Source organism: Trematomus bernacchii, unplaced genomic scaffold (assembly GCF_902827165.1).
Source record: "Trematomus bernacchii unplaced genomic scaffold, fTreBer1.1, whole genome shotgun sequence".
In the NCBI taxonomy this organism is placed as follows: Eukaryota; Metazoa; Chordata; class Actinopteri; order Perciformes; family Nototheniidae; genus Trematomus; species Trematomus bernacchii.
This window is the reverse complement of record NW_022988043.1, coordinates 14,237,405-14,244,398: the sequence shown is the minus strand read 5'-3', so window position 1 is coordinate 14,244,398 and position 6,994 is coordinate 14,237,405.

Sequence of the window (6,994 nt, the reverse complement as noted above, 5' to 3'; positions counted from 1 at the left end):
AACACAAACAACTGTTTTATGTTACCTTACCTCATTGCTCTTTGACACCAATTATATTAGACTGTCTGCAAACATTGAGGTTACTTCATTATTCATTTTGAAAAAGGCCCAAAGAGGGTTTTGGTTTTTACATACTATTTCTTTTTTAACATATTGTTAATTATATGTTTTAAACCTGGAATATAGGGAAGGCAGATGTTTGTTACTGTACGTGGAGTGCCCCAGGGTGCGATTCTTGGACCACTATTAATTAATCATAAAGTCATACAGAAATACATCATTATGCGGATGATTATATCTTACTAGAAACCACAAATGTCATTATTCACTGTATCAATGTTGTTCATCTATGGATGTCAGGGAACTGTTTATAATAAAACAAAGATAAACCAAAAATACACATTTTTGCTGCAAAGGCTCACAAAGAAATGCTGAAAATGACAGATGATCTTGAGAGCAAAATTGAAGCTCGAATTAAAGGTGCTCTTAGTATATCTATGTATACGTGTGTTTTGCTTGTGTATAGAGTTTTATAATTATATGCATTTCTAAAGGTACATTGTATTCCATCTTGTTATATATGGAGTGTGCTTTATAAATAAGGTAGAATTGAATTGAATAAATTATAATAACCGTATTGTGAATTTTTTATTTGCAAATACCAATTAACTGTTTTTAATGTTGGCAATTCTTCATCCTGACATATGACTTAAAATAATAACACCAGTGATTCTCAAATTAAGATTCCACAGTTTCCCACTAATAAATTAAATCGTGTGGAAGATAACAATCATTAATTTTCATTTAGCTTAGTGAAAACGTGTTGTGTAGAAATCAGTGCAAAGAACAACACCCAGGAAAAAAGGACAGTATTCTGATACTGAAAAAGTAATATATCCTTACAGTGTTGTTTACCTCTCAGGAAAGCCTATTGAAAGGCCTTGAAGTAAACATCAGGTTTGTCCCGAAAAATATATAGATCAAGGGAAGGAGGCAATATGTGATAAGACACCTGCTGAATGAGCTTTTTCTGCTGCGAGTTTGACAAAGTATTATGATGTGTTCTCTTCCAGGCTCAACTCTTTTGCGTGCAAGAATGAACTTTGTTAGCTTGAGATGTGTCAACAGTTTTGCTTAAGCAGCATGAAGCTGATCTGAGGACACAGTGAGACAGCACTTGCAAATAATCTTCAGTACCGCTCCATAACAAGTCTAGAAATCCTCTGCAAAATACAGAAAAACCTCCACACTAGTGCTTACACCTCAGAATACTGGTCCTCACTCAAACACTGATTCAAAAACATCATCACATAGGAGCAAGCAATTACATGTATTGTGTGTTTTAATACAAGCCTGGTGACTGTTAAAATTGAGGGCCACCAAATTACAGGATACAAGCATCATCAATCCGTCTCTGTCTCTGAACTCCTGCTCTCTTGGCAGAGATTCAGGCAGTAAATTAATCAAAGGAACCGTTATTGCCAAATGAGTGACATGGGTTCAAAGACAAATGTCTCCTGGCTCACACACACTGACAGCCCCAAGAGTGATTAATTTATCTCTGCTCTGGTGATTGGCAAGACTCAAAAACTCAGGACGATGCACCCGAATCGTGTCCCGCATCATCTCATGCCAAGTCTGGGTTAGAGTACCAATCCCATATTACTTTGCAAGCTGGGGCTGTATTGTGGTAGGCTACATGTTCCTGGGATTTCTTTAGCTGAAGAGGCACTGAGTCAAGCCCAAGGGTCAATGACACAGCCCTCTTTCAAATGCCTCAATTTGTGCTTTTGACAGGATTGAGTTATGTGGTCCCTGTCCTGTCAAATGCAATAAGGAAAGCAAGGTAGAGAAAGGCCAGAGGTTTTTTTTTCAGCATATAACACAAAGAGCCAATAACTGCTGCAGGCAATAATGCAGCCATGTCTTTATAACATGAAAAGACAGGTCTGCAACTTTTTTAGATAAAAATGTACCCCAATATAAGCATGTGGTAAGGAAAAATATCCGTGTTGTAATGCAACACTATATGACAGCTTAAGAAATCCAGTGATAGTTTGAACACACGGTTCATAAATATTCAACTGCAGTGAGTTTGTAAGTAGAGCAAAAAATATTATCACTTTTTGATCTATGCCTGTTAGCCTGAACAGCCCTATCAGTCTTGATATCAATCCCGTGGAGAGAAGCAAGATCAATCAAATCCATTTTCTGGCTTTTGTGTTCATCACGCTTTAAAGTTGCAGCAGGGGCTCGCGTTGTCATAGAAACAGCTGCAGTAGAAAAAGGTTAGCTTGTTGTTGAACTTGGTAGGATGCATGGAGTAACGAGAGTCATCATTATGTGAATTTTAGCAGCACAAGCCGAGTGGAATGTTGCTTCTTTTGTGTGCTTGAAAAGCAAGGTCTAACAAATTAATGTGCGGCGGAGACTGCAAATTATTTTCCCCCGTGTGAAAATGCAGGAAAATATGGTGAGGCTCAGGGACAATATTGAGTCAAGGCAATATATTGCTACGCAGGTGCAGGGATTTGGCTGAATTCCTGCATAGTAATAAATCTCAATGATAGAATTTTGTTTTCAGAGCTCAGAATTGGTTTGTACTTGCACCACAATGCAATCATCCTCCTTCAGAAATGAATCCTGTCTGGCCCACCTGCAGTAAAGCTCAGGCACGATGTGATATCTCTTTACTTAAAGATTGTCCATTAGCATTCGCACCAGCTGGTGAGCATGCTCAGCCTCCCCTGTACTGCTTACAATCTCTAACACGTAGTTTTCAAGGCTGTATATAACCAGTGTTTATGTCATGATTCAATTAGCACTTTGAGCATAAGGAAAAGCGCTATATAAATAACATGTATTATTATTACTATTATTATAAGTTGTTACAATGTAATTTTCACACATGAAATCCCTTTGTTTCCTGGTGCGTTTATCCAGATTTTATTCGATGGAAAATCCTCTCCAGGTCGTGTTTCAACAGGAAACTCATGTTGTAAAATTAAGACTTTTGGAGGGTCAAATTTGCTATATAAATATTTTGATAAGAACAATTCATTGAATGATGTGTATGTGAAAGGGGACCTGTAGTGGTGACAACTGATGGCAACCTCTGATGCCTTAAACTTGCATTTTTCTAATGGCCAGCAGGGGGTTGCAAAACAGATTGTATAGAAGTCTATGAGAAAATGAACCTGCATCTTATTCAAAATAGACAATAAAGCAGGCTGTGCTTGTCCAGATTACGTGTTGTCAGAGTTTTAAGAACTGTAATCCTTTCACAGTGTTTCCAGTTCTTGAAAGTTAATAGTACATAGTTATTTGTAATAACCAACAAATATGTAATTATTTTGGGACAACCTGACGAAAGGTTCCTGCGTTTCTTCTCTCTGGTCTAGATGGCTACTCTTACAGAGACACTAAAATGGACTAAACCAAGAATGACTTGGTTTCTTAGTTTTTGGAACTTGGTAAGAGTTTTTGTCTTAAGCCATTAAAGAGCCATAATATGTTAAAGGTTTTAAAGAAACAAACAGGCCAGATCTGAACCGTGGACCCTGCGATGGCTGTGAGATATCCACAACACAGGAGAAACGATAAGGTGAGGACAGAAAACTGAGGTGAGTGGTTTGCACTGAACTCAGCTGAAAGTGAATGGCTGATCTGTTTTTCAACAAGCGTACACCTTGTTTAAAACCCCTGTTTCTACACCTTCAAAGGCTTTCAAAACTCAAAAACCACAAAGGAGCCCTTTGAAGCAATAGCTCCTAGTGTTTCAATGGGACAGCTTAGCGCCCAAAAAACCCTCTTAACTTGCAGATCCACCCGCATCCTGCTGCTTCATAGATGTTTAATTAAATCTGGACCTCTCTTATTCCTTGAAGATTATGCTTCTCAGAACTGAGGAAATGTTGTAAACACGTCAGATATTTAATTTTGCGAGCTATTTGACTATCTAGCAAACAACATTTATATTTGAATTCAGCGAATCTCATTATTATGCATAACCACCTTCAGGTGGAAAGATTATATTAGAAATAAAGAGACTTGGCTCTGGAAAGTTTGCGTTGAACACTGAGTAATCCTTAAAAAAATGAGTGTAGAAAATGTGTTACATTAGTGACTAAACTATTAGAAATGAGTGCCACAGAATATTATGTTGAAATCTAGAAGCAATCCAGGCTGCTGCACAGCCATAACCAGTAGCTGGATTGTGACATTGTTTTGCTAGCAAACAAGAAAAGCCTGCAATGCACCAGTGGCAGATCTGACTGATCTGAAGTACGAAAAGAGATAACTAAAAAACCTACCACTTTCTTCTTTATCCTGGAATATATGGCAACATGATTTGGGCTACAAGACGCAATTGCTACACAACAATAAATGTATTTGATTGGTTCAGTGTACCAAATCGAATCCAATACAATTTAGAGGAATACATGTGAAAAGAGGTTCAGGAAAAGACAATTGGTGAGGGGATTACTTGACAACTGCTTTTTGCTGGGGCGATTACCCATTCTGAGAAGTCAAAGGGATTTGAAGACACGCCAGCTCTCCATTCCTGTCTGCATAAACACATACAACCATGTGTGCAAAAACACAAACATACCGTGTCTAAATGCATCGGCCTTTTCCTCATATTGCTGAGAGGAGCAGAGATTTCCCAGGAAATCTCTCAGCAGGGCCTATATCAAAAGCTTAGAGCAGCGGCTCGTCTGCTGCAGTGGGAACACCTCTGGGAATTCTCCCCACAGACATGCAACTGAGAAGAAAGGGGCTTATTGTCAGAGTGTGTTCTGATTTGAGTTATAATAACATTACATTTGAAAAAAAGAAGGCAATATATTACAATCAAAGCTTTAATAAGCTGATCCCTGATTACAGTTGGAGATAAGATGTTAACATTAAATAGAAAACTAATAGGATTTTCAGAGACAACTGATACCCACGTACTCATGTTTGATAGGAAACAATTCAGGTCAATAGGATAGGTCCCCAGTTGATTACTCACATTAAGTACAATAATTATAATAATATCGTATTACACTCATTTAAAGAACACAAAGAATTTTAGGATAAATCTACAGATACAAATAGTCAATGTTAAACACCTAAATGTGGATGTTATCCTTCCACTAGTCTGAAAGAAGACGTGATATGCTAGCTTTTTGCTTGTTGTGTATCACCTTAAATCACAAAAGGGAAACAGTCATATTGTATGTTGTATTATATCACACACAGAAAAATGGGACATGCCAGGTGTTTTGGTGTTGCAACCAAATGGCAGACAATGTAAATAGCAGATTGCTGTGCTCTTTGGGAAGACATGACATGAGAAGCTACATTCCTCTGTCTACACAAATCACAGCATCACAAATGAGTGGGTTCAGACTCTAAACTGTATCAAAATATGCAGACGCACAGCTGAACAAGAAAAAGGCAGGAGTGAAACATTCAGAAAGCACATTTGTAGAGTAACAGGTTTCAAAGTAGGTTGTAGTTCAGCAGCTTTGTGGGGAGGCAAAGAGATGAGGTAAACAACATAAAAACACGGATTAAGGGCGGGAAGAAAGCCTAATAGCGGTAGATTATAATGGCATTACTACCCGGTGAGACACAAGTACACACAGCAGGCTTGAGGTATCAGTGGGAAGATGGGACTGACACTCAACGACTGAGTCACACAGAAGCTGAGCAGAAGGGCGAGGATCATAAAGACTGCTGCTTGGATGTAAAAGAAAAAAGCTCAGCTCCGGTGAGTCATCCTCCATCGCTTTAGACTTTTGTCAATCAGACATTTCATTAGCTACTGTTTGTTTAGTTTGGTGATTGTTGTACTCCATCATCATAAGACAAATAGTCTATAATGAGGAACTTTTCAATTAGGTTCATGTCAAGAGTACTGCATTTGTGTTTCAGTGGCCCTCCTACAATTCAGTCTTAAATGTGATTAAGGAACATTATGATTTAGATATGGGTCACGCAAACACATTCATCTTATTATGATATTTACGTTAAGGCCATATGGTGATGAATAATACAGCAATTACGACTTGCACTATTAGTCACATTAGGTTCATCTATAAGCTTAATCCAGGGTACATTTGCATTCCAGTAATTTTCCAAGTTACAAATCTTTACAGGCGATATTATAAGTCTGTAAAACAAATGGTGGATTTGTGACAGTATGAAAACTAGACCTCACCTAAGTAATTCTAAATCAATGCAAGGAAATATGTATACATTATTATTGCATGTATAGTCTGAAAGAAAAGGTTTGACATTTTGGAAAACTTGCTCATTCGCTTTCTGAAGGGTTATTTTGACTGCTATATATTAAGCTGCTGGTTAGCACAGCTTGGCATAAAACAAGGGCACACAGCTAGCTTAGGTCGGTTTGAAGATAACAAGAGTCACTGCGCCTGGCAAAGAAAAGGTCCAGCACATAACCCTATGTAAAACTTAAAATGTTTTTGCCCTTAGGTTTTAAAGGGCCCATGTCATGGCCATTTCTACTGATCATAATTCCATTGTTGAGGTCTACTAGAATAGATTTATACTGTGCATTTTTCCAAACTCACATTGGTTTCTCATACAGCATCTCTGTAAACTACGTGTATTCACTGAATTTCACTCTCTGCCTTTAACGGCTCGTTGTAGCTCCAATAGCTCCAGCCCCCACCCTCCCTGTGAGCACAGTGTGCTCTGATTGGTCGGGATGTTGTGAATCGCGCTGAGCTCCGTGGAGGTGTTGTTTCCTTGTTTAGGATACATAGCGAAACACAGCCAAACTCATCCTGAGCACACACAAACTCACAGCCGAAGTAAAAACAATAAGTGTGGCTTGATATTGAGTAAGAAAAAGGTTGATAAACGCTGTGAGAATGGGTCTGCAGAGAGAATTTTGCCGCGATCCCAACTGTCTGTTATCAGCCTGCAGCCAGGGAGGAGAAATCAGCTGAGCTGCCTGCTCCCTGCACACAGATGTGTG